Consider the following 13768-nt stretch of genomic DNA (forward strand, 5'->3'; position numbering starts at 1 on the left):
AACTCCTCCGTTCTCAGTTCCCATAAACACGTTCTTTGCACCCATCCTCGATAATTCGCGGTCTTTTCTCGCCCCCCCCCCCCCCTTGCCAATTTCTTTCCGTCGAGACCCTCCCGGCGAAACTTCCGTTTGGTCGTTTCGCATTCGGGATCGTAGCCTCATCCGTGATTTCCCCCTCGTCGGCGTAGGACTGAACACAACCGCGTTCGGTTTCAGTTGCCAGGGGCAACGTTCCTTCGCGCGCGCGGACTCTCTCTCTCTCTCAGCCAGTGTTCCTCCCCGACGGCTCTCGCGAAGGTTGGTGCTGACGGTGTGATGACACTCTTCCCCTTTTGACAGGAAATAGCCCAGCGGGGGTTTTTGGTCGGGACCCGTTCTGTTCTCGGGCTTCTTCCAGATGGATTATCGATAATGGGACGAATCCCGATGAAAGCAAACTGAAGATATAGAAATCGCGCGAAAGAGACTTTTTGTCCGCGTTAGATAGCGCCAGGGCGATCGTCCTCGCGCGCCGGGGACGGACAGACCGCTCCTTTTTTGCGTCGCTTTATTTTGTTCTTGCCGTGTCGTCTCGGAGGACGTCTCTTTTGTCGTTCTTGTTCTTTTCGTTGTTGTTTCGGTCGTGTCACGCGACAGTCGTAAATCGATCAAGTCCTACGTAAGTTTTACACGATTTTTCTTTTATCTATTTTTATCCGTTTATTGCCCTATTTGTTTTTGATTTTAGTTATTCATCCGTTGGCAGGTTTGTCGTGGCACACGGAATTTAAAAATTAGCTTTAAAACCTGGTTTAAAGTCGCGAAATTTCTCAATTGAGAAATAGGGTTAGAAATTATGGGAAAAGTCGAGAAATTTGGCAAAATGGGTGAAAATATTTGTAAATTTTAAAACAGGCCTAAATATTAATGGAAATAATTGAAAACTGGCCTAAACATTAATGGAAATATTTGAAAACAGGCCTAAATATTAATGGAAATATTTGAAAACAGGCCTAAATATTAATGGAAATATTTGAAAACAGGCCTAAATATTAATGGAAATATTTGAAAACAGGCCTAAATATTAATGGAAATATTAGAAAACAGGCCTAAATATTAATGAAAATATTAGAAAACAGGCCTAAATATTAATGGAAATATTTGAAAACAGGCCTAAATATTAATGGAAATATTTGAAAACAGGCCTAAATATTAATGGAAATATTAGAAAACAGGCCTAAATATTAATGGAAATATTTGAAAACAGGCCTAAATATTAATGGAAATATTTGAAAACAGGCCTAAATATTAATGGAAATATTTGAAAACAGGCCTAAATATTAATGGAAATATTGGAAAACAGGCCTAAATATTAATGGAAATGTTTGTAAATTTTAAAATGGCCTAAATATTAATGGATATATTTGTAAATTTTAAAATGGCCTAAATATTAATGGATATATTTGTAAATTTTAAAACTGGCCTAAATATTAATGGATATATTTGTAAATTTTAAAACAGGCCTAAATATTAATGGATATATTTGTAAATTTTAAAACAGGCCGAAATATTAATGGATATATTTGTAAATATTAAAACAGGCCTAAATATTAATGGATATATTTGGAAATTTTAAAACAGGCCTAAATATTTGTATTAGGGAATTATAAGGTCAGATTTAAAGAAAGTCGGTGTATTTTAAGAACTAGTAAACATTTTAGGGAAAATTAAATCTGAGATATTGCAGCCACCCTAATAGAGTTAATAAAACGTATACTAAATAAGACACTTTTAAATCATGTTAATTTTGTATATGTAAATTTAAATCTAAAACTAGATATGCTGCAATCGTGAAATTACAAATATATTTCCCTAGGGTATTTTTTAATTAATTATTAATTTCTTTTTGGTTCTTTCAAAATCAAAGCCTTTACACAGAGAACAAATTGCAGGGGGGGGGTCATTTCTTAATTAACGGTCGCTTCTTTCGCGAGAGATACAAACACGCGTTTTCCTTGTTGTTAATGGTTCTCTATTCATTATAACGGGTTTTTTTTTGGAAATTGGTTAATTTTAAATTTTATCGTTTGTCAAATAATATACATTTCACTTTTAATGAAATATATTATCTTTACCTTCCTTATACGTGACGAGGATAAAATTATAAATTTGATATTTATCAGTAAATATAAGCTAAGGGTACCCTTTCGTGAAAGTTGAGACACAATTAAGGGCTCGTTAAAAATTAAAGTGACGGACAATCTTATCACGGACTAATTAATTCAAACTAGTAAACAAGCGAACAATATATCCGACCCAAAAATAAACATTTCTTTCGAAAAAGATAAAAAGTCACAAAAACCGTGGAAATCATTCGTATTTCTTTTGTCCGTTGTTCGAAATAATACCAGGAAATGTAAAATCGATGCCATTTTAATGACATGTTTCACAGCAGGAATCCATACCTCTACTTAAAGCATTTCATATATCCTAATTTATTTTAAATAATAGTCTTTTACAACATGTCTAAAATTTATTTTGTTCATATGAAAAAGTACTACACTTTGATCTAAGTCAAACGATGATGAAGAAGCTTATTAAATTTTAAGAAAAAAGCATTTTATTAACTTGTCGCTATTTTTTTAGTTAGTCTTTTACAACTTTGTGAAATTTCCACATGTCTATAATTAATAATTTATTTGGTTGATATGGAGAAGTACTACACTTTGATCTTGGCCAAGTGACAAAGAAGATTTATTATTAATTCTCAAAAATATAAATTTTATAAGAAGCTTCAACCCCCCCCCCCCCCTCCTGAAAGGGCTACAATATCGTTTGAAATAGTCGACCCGTATTTCAAATGATACGACCAATCAGAATCCGGAGGCTATAGCGGGGCAAAATTACTTAAATTAAAACGTTATTGTGTCCCTTTATAGGGAGTAAGAACTTCCAAAATTATGGTAGGTTGTCACCAGGTTGTACAAAATCAAAGATAATATAAAACTCGTCTCCTACAGATTCGAAATGACTGCCTCGCGCCTCGTCGAAAGCGCTTACCCACTTCCTGTCGGAATCTCGAATACATTGTCTCCATAGCTACCATGGTAACCGACAATAGATAAGACCACCCATAGCTACCATGGTAACCAAGCAGTGGCGTAGACAAGGGGGTTGTATCCGGGTCCAGACCCCCCCTTGGGACTACCTTTGACTGTACTAAATTCCCACCCCCTTCTCGACCCCCTCTTAACATTCACATACTTCGACCCCCCCCCTCTAGAGTTAAACCAACTCTAGATAAAACCACGGCAAGAGCGCGTCATCAAAGTTAGCCGTGATAGGACAATACTACGACAGTGTTGGAAATAAGCTTTTTAAAAGTACTGGTCAATGTGACCACTATTCCCCCTACTTAAAAAAATAAATAAAGTGGTCATGACCACCCTTCTCTGCCCCACCTCCCCCCCCCCCTTTTATTTTACCTTTGAAAGTGAATTTTTAATAACGATTAGGAACTATAATGAGTTTTTTCTTATACATATTCATAATGATTGATCTAGATGTTTCTCATTTATCTAATCTGACTGATTGTAGCGGAATAACGTCAAATTACATTACTGCCAGATGCCACGAAATACGCTCAATTTAGGAGTCAAAATTCGCGATTTCTTTGGCTGTGAGAAACTGAGAGCGCAACGCTTTTATCGTTTTCTCTTTTCGGTATAGAATTATACTTTTAATTAAAAATAAACTGGCCATTATGACCAGTGAACCCCCCAGATTCTATTTAATTTACTGGTCATAACCCAAAATAAACTGGACATTGACCGACGCCACCGCCTTATTTCCAACACTGTACTGCGACCGATGGAGGCCGATTTTTCGGAGGTCACGTGCCGGGAGAGGGTAAACGCTTCGTTACAAACCGTCAATCAGAAAAATCTAAAAATTCGAATCTAGGGTACGGAGTTCTATATTATCTTTGAGAAAATCTAGGGGCGATCGGCGTTCGATACGTTTAAAACAAGTCTTAGCAAACGATTATCGATTTAGTTCGTACTACCTTGAAATTCACCCTTGATGTCGGGACAAATGACACAGGGTTCGTACACGACCTGGAATACCTGGAAAACCTGGAAAAGTCAGGGAATTTGAAAATGTTTCCAAAAGGTCAGGGAAAAGTCAGGGAATTTGAAAATGATTCCCAATGGTCAGGGAATAGTCAGGGAAATTTAAAATGGTCCAAATTAGTAAGGGAATTTTAAAATTGTCCAAAAAAATCCGGCAAATAAATTTTTGAAAAATGTATTAAAAATACATAATTAAAATTTTTCAAGATTTTACCTCAAAACATAAATTTAATCTACAAAAATGGACAGGGAAATTTGGCAATTCAGTCAGGGAAAACCTGGAAATGTCAGGGAATATAATTCCGGAAATTTTGTACGAACCCTGGGACACGACCATTTCCAAGGAGTATCCACCTGTCCACCTGACCTGATTTGTGTAAAACAAATGACCCCTTCTTCCTTCCGTCGAATGACCCCGGGCGTTAGGGAAGAATGGGACATCCTTCGACCTAGGAAGACCTCGACTTTTAAGCGTTGCCGCCAGACTGGAGGGGACCGGATGACTGAAGTAGTTGCCTTTTTTTGGCGGATACCGTTCATCCTTCTTCACATTTTTTCCAATAACGAAATCGCGTAAATCGAGTGGATACCGAGAAGTTAGATCGATCACTGATGACATTTAGGCCTTGGCTTCTGCAGTGTCGTCCGTGTTAAGAAGCTAAGACGAAACCTACTTTTATTTCGACCTAGTTTTTGTTTCCGATACAATCACGATCTTCTACTTTTGTTTCCGATACAATCTTCTTTAGCTTACCAAGAATGTGACAGCTAGGAGCAACAAACACAAGGAGAACGCAGCTAGCCTTTAAACACGCTAACTAAGGGTTGCGTACGAATTTCATTGGACGAGCGTCACGAGTCTTTACGCTGAACGTTTTACGGGCGGGGAGGAAGACAATTTCCGAATTTTCCTCTTCGGACGGCAGCAGGTGCTAAAGCGTCTAGCCAATGAAAAATGTACGCGAGAAAATCCATGACCTTTGACGGGTTGCGTTCTCCTTGTGTAGGGTGTTGTGTTGATCGTCCCAATTTCGTAATCCTCCCTAATTGTAAATATATTCTTGGCGTTACTGAGAACGTACGAGTTTAATAACTGGTTAAAACATGACTGATACTTCATGGTATTTTTATTAAAAACAGTTAAATTTTATTTACACGTTTACCGGAGCTTTCGGGTTCGAGATCCCTCGTCAAGCGGTATTTTGTTCTGACATGTTTTAACCAGTTATTAAACTAATATTTAAAACCATGGTAATAAAACGTTTTAACTTATACGATGAGAACCTTCTTGGGCCTAAACTCTTATTTCCATTTTCCAAAATTGTATAGCGCCATCTAGTATCAATCCTTAGAACTTTTTCTCTTTCGAGGAAACAAGTATTGGGATAGTAACGCGAAAGCAGAATCTCAAATTTTGATTTAACTCTAAATTTATTCTAATAATAAAAGCATAATAGACCATTCTATAAAATACTACTTATGTGGTTATTTACTTTTGTGTATAGAGAGGCAGAAGGTTTGGCCCGATTTTTCATGAACTAGGGAGGCTCAAAAAAGGATTAACTGGCAAACCTGCCAACCTAGTTTGGATAACTAGCGGATTTTTGATCAAAATCCTATTCATTTAACGGTTATAGTTTTATACAAACCATTATATATAGTCAATTAATTATAGTTCATTGATTTGGTAAATAGCTCAGTTAAGGACTTAATTTATTTCAAAATATAGTATCGTCACGTAGGTTACCTTAGCTATATTTTTAAAATCGACTTTATGGGTGACGCTTCAGAAAATACCAATAAAATTGGAATGAGCATATGTAGAATTTTTAAAACCAAAGAGTAAATAAGTTTGCAAGTCCTACTGAAGTAGCGCTATGTTGTCTTTGTGAAAGTGTTTGGCCTTTTTAGCTAGTAATTTATAGAAAGGTCTATTTAAATAATTAAATTAATTGCCAATTAATGACCATTTCAATTTGAATAGCTAATTTGAGTCGAACCTAGGTATAGTAGTTCTCGCTTCCGTGAGCGGGTGGAGTCGTACGCTCTCAGCAAGCTAAATGGGTTCTTGGTTCAATCCCAATTAGAGTCGTTACAATTACGTATCGGAATTCGAGGCGGAAGTAGCGTCGAGGCATTGTTTGAATGGACGGTGCAAAGCAGATGCCCGCTGTTCTTTTGCCGCTGACATCTGCCACAGGCTTCCTTAATTCCACTTAATTGTATTCAAAGCTTCGTTTCTTCCCCAATTAAAACCGGCTGTCATCCGTGCGCCTAAATTGAGCCCTTAATTCCATCCACGCGTTATTATCTCTCTCGTTAAATTTCGACGTTTTGGCTGTTGTTTACTTTCGAAGCTTATTACTGGAAATTATTCATACGAAAATAGACACAGTCGCGTAAAACTTTAAACATGGTGGGCATTTTTCTTAAAGAGCCGCTCATCTCAAGAGCGCGCTCGTTTAAGCTTCCCTCTTTTAGCGCTTATTTGAGAGGGAAATCGGCTGCGGCCAGTCTATTTGGCGCTCATGTGACAAGCGAAATCGGCGCTCCTCTCTTTAGCGCTCGTTTGAGAGGCAAAATCGGCACTCTCTCTTCAGCGCTTGTTTGAGAGGCAAAATTGGCACTCCTCTCTTTAGCGCTCGTTTGAGAGGGGAACCAGGGGTGCAGTTTATTTTGCGTTCATTTGAGAGGTAAATAGGCGCTGAAGTCTTATTTGCATTCATTTGAGAGTCGAAATTAGCGCTCCTCTCTTTAGCGCTCGTTTGAGAGGGAAACCAGGGGTGCAGTCTATTTTGCGTTCATTTGAGAGGTAAATAGGCGCTAAAGTCTTATTTGCATTCATTTGAGAGTCGAAATTAGCGCTCCTCTCTTTAGCGCTCGTTTGAGAGGCGAAATCGGCGCTGCAGTCTATTTTGCATTCCTTTTAGAGGCGAAATCGGCGCTGCAGTCTATTTTGCATTCCTTTTAGAGGCGAAATCGGCGCTGCAGTCTATTTTGCATTCCTTTTAGAGGCGAAATCGGCGCTCCTCTCTTTAGCGCTCGTTTGAGAGGGGAAATCCGTGCTCCTCTTTTAGCGCTCGTTTGAGAGGCGAAATTGGCGCTCCTCTCGCTTAAGAAAAAGTTTGAAAGGCGAAATCGGCGCTGCTCTCGCTTAAGAAAAAGTTAATTAATCGCTCAATTTTGATCAAAATGAAGAAAACCTCGTAAACGGAGGGGTGCCCATCGCCGCTTAAATATTGTATTACATTTGAGGGGAATGTTAATAGTTTTGAGCCCAAAAAGGCGGCCTTGGAAAATCCTTGAAAAGGCTGGAGTTGAACCCAAACACACTCTCTTTTGGGTGGCCTTTCAAAATATCATATCTAGCGAAATAAGGATCAAGTAACGCCACTCCAAAATTCGTATCAATATTTGTAGCACGTGCCCTCATCAACCCTCCCGCGCACCGTGGCTCTCTTCAAATCTCATAAAACGCGCTGATTTTTGTCCACTACACTACAATATATGTTTTATCATAAGTATATAAGAATAAGTTAGTCAGTTAGTCCAAATATCTGGTCGATTCCGAACGTCAGGGGGTGAATATTCTCTTCCCTCTATCTTGTGAAAAGTAACTTGTCATATGTCGTAACGTCGTCTAATCCGTGGTTTTTCCATTGAGCGTGGGAGAAGACGACGCTATGTGAATTTAGAGCATAGCGACGCCGATATTTTATCTGGTGCGAACCACTTTTGATTTCGCAATAAAAATATGCTCTGTTAGTGGCGTTACCCGAAATTCACCCAAGGAGGGGTCGAAAAAGGGTTGAAAATTTATTACAGGTAAAGCCACGCCCAATGGGGGAGGGGGGGGGGGCAATGAAAAACAGTTAACTCGCCTAAGATAGGGAAGTGACACACTTTCGTGAAAGGAAATTATTAGCTTTTGATGTAGCATTTACCCTCGTAAGTTTGCTGACGCGTAGTGTACTAAAGACTGAAGGCAAACACCCTTCAGATTTATCGTCCGCCAATCCAGTCGGCTGGCATGACGGCCCAATAAAGAGCTCCCCTTCGTGTCCGCCGAAACCTGCCCGGACGCGTTCGCTTAAAGGCCTAGGTTTTTTTCTGCCTGTCCCCCTTTAAATTAACTTAGTGGAGCACAAATACCCTGGTGGTAGGCAACCGCTGAACATGTTGGCCTAATTTAAAGGGGGACAGGCAGAAGAAAACCTAGGCCTTTAAGCCTACATTTCGCAAAGATTTCCAGACCTGATTTTTTATTCCAGGCGCCCGTATAGATAACTAGAATTTGTAAAATATATCGGTTCGCTGCCCGATTTTTAACACGATCTGGTAGCTGCTGCTGACGTATCATTCGGCGTACATTGTAGGATCAGAGTTGCCAGGTATAAATGACCTCCCCAAATCTAGCCCAAATGGAAATAAAACTAGCCCAATTTTTTTCTTGCAAAACAATATTCTTTTTGGCCCAAAAATTAAAAGAATTTTAATAAGATATTATTAACAAGGTTATGACAGGGTTGCCAAACGTCAGGGAAAACAGAGAAAAGTCAGGGAATTTAAAAATGGGCCTAAAACGTCAGAGAAAAGTCAGGGAATTTAAAAATGGGCCTAAAACGTCAGAGAAATGTCAGGGAATTTTAAGAATTGGTAAAAATTCAGGAAAAAGTCGGGGAATTCAATTTTATCTTGCCACTTTTTGAAGGTAATTTAACTCTAGATCTATGACAAATTCCACGATTATCATTTATTTCCTTGAATGTTTGGCTAATTTTTTCAACATTGCTATAACCTTTTTACTGAAATATAAGTCCATCTAAATTTATTAACTTCTGATAAAAGTAAAATATAAAAGAAAAATTTTGGCCTTAATAAGTCAGGGAAAATCTCTTAAAAGTCAGGGAATTTTAATCTGAAAATTTTGTGGCAACCGTGTATGAATAATTGTACTTTAAATCATAAATTTGTTTAAATTAATATTAAAGAATTGTTTCCCCGCAGCGTACTTTTAAAAATGAGCCAAATCGTGCGGTTTTCCCGGGCAACCGGCAACTTTGATTGTAGTAGTAAATCCCATCGCGGCTTAGCTATTAGGACCCTAGTTCTCTAAGTTAGGACACTCCCGACGAAAATCCAGTCGCGTTTCTGGCTGGCTCAGTTCCGATATAAAACGAATGATTTATAGTTCCCTACGGGGCACCATCGCAGCCGTGTCAGGTGCGGATAAATTCTGCCGTAAAGTTGGTACGTCGCTCCGGGAAGCCGACTTTATAGGGGCCGTAAATCCCCCGAGTGCCATCCACCCTTTCTCACCTTTCCTCTTTCACGCTACGCTTAATATAGTTCCCAACGTAGGCTTCACCGTTCGCCCACCTTCCTCCCAAACTGTCTTTCAAGGCGGGTGCGTTTAGGTTCGAACGGCGGGACAGCTGTAACTCGCTTGATAAAATGTAATGCATTTTTTGTTCGTATTTATCTCTGTTTTCGTTTTCCACAGCCAACAAGGGCATTAAAGCGGTTCTGACGATTTCCCCCCCCCCCCCCCCGCTAGGATTTATCTGACGTAAAACAATCTATTTAGGACAAATTTCGTTACAGTAGAAGTAGACATCTTGGCTATAAAAACGAAGACTGGCGGGTTTTAATGACCGCGAATTGGCCTTTTCAATGTACACAGAGCCACCTAACGTCGTGGGGGAGAACTTCATTTGCTGAATTTTTGCGGTCGCTGCTTTGTATTTTAAAATGACAAATTTCTGCTTACTAGATGGAAATGAGCTTCTCTCATTGCCCACTAGCTGGATTTATATTAATTGAAAAGGCTAATTTACCGCCATATCGTTATAGACTTACCTCGTAGCTACGCCCCGCCTTAAAACAGTCGAAATGACATTATTCTACGTCACGGGTCACTAGACTTAATACAGCACGATCCTGTTTGGCAAATGATCACGTGACCACCAATGTCATGGCTGATTAAAATTCGTTACCATGGAAACGTAAATTGGCCACACCCACGAGCAACCTACGAAAATTGTATTATTTCATCTGACGATAGAAAAATTTACAATGCCAGAAGTCAATAGTTTAGTGAAATCTAGGAGCAACAAACACAACACCCCACACAAGGAGAACGCGATCCGTCAAAAGTCGTGGATTTTCTCGCGTACATTTTTCATTGGTTAGACGCTTTACCGCCTGCTGCCGTCGGAAGTTGAAAATTCGGAAATTGTCTTCCCCCCCCCCCCCCACGTTTAAGTGCGTTAGCGTGTTTAAAGGCTAGCTGCGTTCTCCTTGTGTTTGTCGCTCCTAGGTGAAACAGAGTACAGTGTTTGACCTTGGAACTACAGTACTATGGCGAACACTTACTGTTTTTTTGCACTGTGATCTTACGCGAAATTTAGAACGTCATTGTTGTCCGATTCACAATTTACTTCTCATATAATGTGTTTATTTATTCGTAGCTTACTCGTGGGTGTGGCTTGTGTTCGTTGTGTAAGGCGTATAGGTCGGCCTTGTCTTTAAGACGTGAGCCGCGTTCACACTAGACACTTTGGAACCGTTTTAAAACCGTTTCGAAAGATCAAATTGTAAAATTTTGCTGTCGAATGTATTTATCGTATGGCTATTAATACAGTTGACACCGAAAATGTTCAATTTTAACTTTCGAAACCGTTTAAAAACTGTTCCAAAGTGTCTAGTGTGAACACGGCTTATTTCGCAGGATCGAGTGACGTTTTGCCTCGTGATCTTGCACGTGAAATTAATACCGTTTCAAGGCGGGGCTTAGCAGCACCCAATACTAGATTGCGTCAATTTTCACTTTTTGGCGGGAAGCGAATAAATATATTTTTGATTTATTACCAAAATAAACAACTTCTAACTCTATTTTAAGTTAGGTTGTATGTAAAAACTATAAACTAAAAGTCAATTCAGAAAAAAATTCGCGGTTTTTAGATCATTTAAATTTTTGTAATGGAAAGGGTATATTCCTTTAAATAAAAGATTATTCATAGCCAATTATAGAGTTTGTGCTGCTGCGACTGGACATATAACTGGTTTGTCTATGTTTTATCTTTATACTGGGTACGTTCAGTGGCACTGAAAAAAAGGCATCGATGCTCATCGGGAAAAAAATCTACTGTACGACTTTTCGCGTTTCCGGTTTTGACGTCACGATGCACATCGATGGCGCATCGGACCCATCAACTAGAGGAGTCGATGCGTCCGATGCCCATCGGTGTTTTTGTTGTTTTCTCTGAGCACGCGGTTGGAAAGCACGTTGGAAATGCTCATCTTTTTTAAAAGAAACTCGTACAATAATTAAAATTTCGTTAGTACCACCTGTTACTTATAGATGTCGCTATCATTTGATGACATCGATTTTAAAAAGGAACGTACAGTAGTTTCTGACGTCACGATGTTCATCATTGTAGAACAAAATTCCGTACAATTGACGCTGACGTCAGAAAAATCGTTTTTTTTCGGCATCGATATTTAAACACTGAACGTACCCATTGTTAAAGCTGAAAATTTTCTACGCATAGATGTGGCAGCATTTTTCAAAAGGGGGCAAGGCAGTCACAGAGGTTTATTTAACCGCCTATTCTCCGTCAAGTGATAAAAACGTCTAAAACGCCTATCTTCCTATCTTATGAGATTTCAGCTAGAGTGTGGCCGACTTTGTAACTTTCCGAAGTACAACCGAGTGTTTACCAGTTCGAAACTTCCTCTAATCGTTAAATCGCGTTAACCGTTAATTAAGTCCCTCTGGAAGGCGGCACGAAAAGCGGCTGAGTTCCTTTTACGTCAAGGATTTTAAGATACTGCGAGATAATGAATCTGGGAGGGGCACGTAAGACGCTCTTATCGACTAGCGCGGTCCTCACAAAAGATAAATACATTATTTGTCTTTCACCCCCCCCCGTACGCATTCATTATTAAATCGGAAGGGTTACAACTCACCCGTACTCTTTAACAAAATTCTCAGCCAATTCGCGAGTTGATTCAACTTGCGTAACGTACTTTTTGCAAGAATGGCGAAGATTGGTTTTATTTCTAGGGAGAATCCGCCGTCATGCTCGAAGAGTTCAAGCTTTTTCGCCGAAAAAAATCAAATCAGCCCTGTTTGTTGGGCTAAGATCAAAGTGTAGTATCTTTTCGTAGATAATTTCATAAACATTTATTAATATAATAACAAACTTCCTCGTTGTTGGGCTAAGATCAAAGTGTAGTATCGTTTCGTAGATAATTTCCTACACATTTATTAATATAATAACAAACTTCCTCGTTGTTGGGCTAAGATCAAAGTGTAGTATCTTTTCGTAGATAATTTCCTAAACATTTATTAATATAATAACAAACTTCCTCGTTGTTGGGCTAAGATCAAAGTGTAGTATCTTTTCGTAGATAATTTTCTAAACATTTATTAATATAATAACAAACTTCCTCGTTGTTGGGCTAAGATCAAAGTGTAGTATCTTTTCACATCAGCTGATTCGTAGATTCAGTTAAGTCCTAGTAATAATCATAATCTAGGCTAATACTTGTAATGGAATTATTTCAGTGGACTGATTGAGATGTTGTTAGGGTCGTCTCCTAATCAGTGGGTGCTGTATTTAATTACTTTACATATTAAATTGGTCGTGGACCCGGACAAGTCACGGCCCAAGCGAGCTGTAATTTAATTTGAAATCGTCGAAAGTAAATTACTTGTACCAGAAGTATATAAAATTAGAAAGGTATATCGCTAATAATATAGACCGATTCCCAAATTACGTACAGTTAAACATACATTTTATTATTTTTATTTATACTAAATGGCGCCTATTTAAGGGAAAAATTAAAATAAATAAATTTACATGTTAATTAACCATTGTTAGTCTTTGGTTACGTATACTTTCAAACAGGGTTGCCATACTCTTTTAATAGGTGATAGCATAAATTGTTTTGGTCTTAGCTAACTTGTTAAAATGTTCCCGTGAATTCGTCATAGCACTGCCAACTTCTATAACGCGCTTCGGGGTTGGCCGTGGTCAAAACTTAGAGGCTGTGTCACTAAGCCTAGGTTTAAAACGTGTTCTAGTCTATAGTCTTTAATTTGTTTACAATTTTCAAGTCAGAGACTTAACATAACTATCACAATAATACTACTAATGCCCGAGTCATGGTTAGTTTAACAAATTAATCTTTTTTCTATCAAAAAGTATAATTTTTTTAAAAACATAACTTGCCACGAAATTTTAAGTACGACTTTCTTTAAAAGTGAAACTTTTAAAGATTTATTTAATGAAGGTGGAAGTCGCTGTTCAACGGTAAACTTTAAAGCTGTTTTATAACCTGCACGTGACTATATTTAAAGGTTTCTACCGTTTGATGGCGCTCAGTATACCTTGAAATTTATGCTATCGCCTATTGCAGGGCCAGGGCCCCCAGAGGTCCTATAATTCCTAAATCCTATATTTTCAAAAATGTCCTATAACATCCTATATTTTTAGTAAAATCCCTAAAAAGTCCTATAAAATCCTATAATTTAGATATTTTGCCCATTTCAAATCTTGCCACTCTGTTAAATTGCTAGATTTAGCTATAGGATAAATTCTTATACAAGGTCACTCTAGTCTATACATTTGTTATTGTTAACACGGTTA

At 38.4% G+C, this 13768-nt stretch overlaps 1 protein-coding gene across 2 annotated transcripts in view; it reads left to right on the forward strand.

Annotated features, from left to right (window-relative positions):
* Positions 1-13768, forward strand: part of LOC149942811 (uncharacterized) — a 40617-nt gene that overhangs the window by 10982 nt on the left and 15867 nt on the right. Inside the window, exon 1 of one of the 2 annotated variants that reach the window (XM_090179951.1) lies at positions 185-658. The exons of the other annotated variant lie outside the window; for it this stretch is intronic. The gene's annotated coding sequence lies outside the window, so the exon portion shown is untranslated. Of the gene's footprint in view, positions 1-184; positions 659-13768 lie in introns of those variants that run through there. 2 annotated transcript variants of the gene reach the window in all.

Source organism: Leiobunum rupestre, chromosome 6 (assembly GCF_980474605.1).
Source record: "Leiobunum rupestre chromosome 6, qqLeiRupe1.1.hap1, whole genome shotgun sequence".
Lineage (NCBI taxonomy): Eukaryota > Metazoa > Arthropoda > Arachnida > Opiliones > Sclerosomatidae > Leiobunum > Leiobunum rupestre.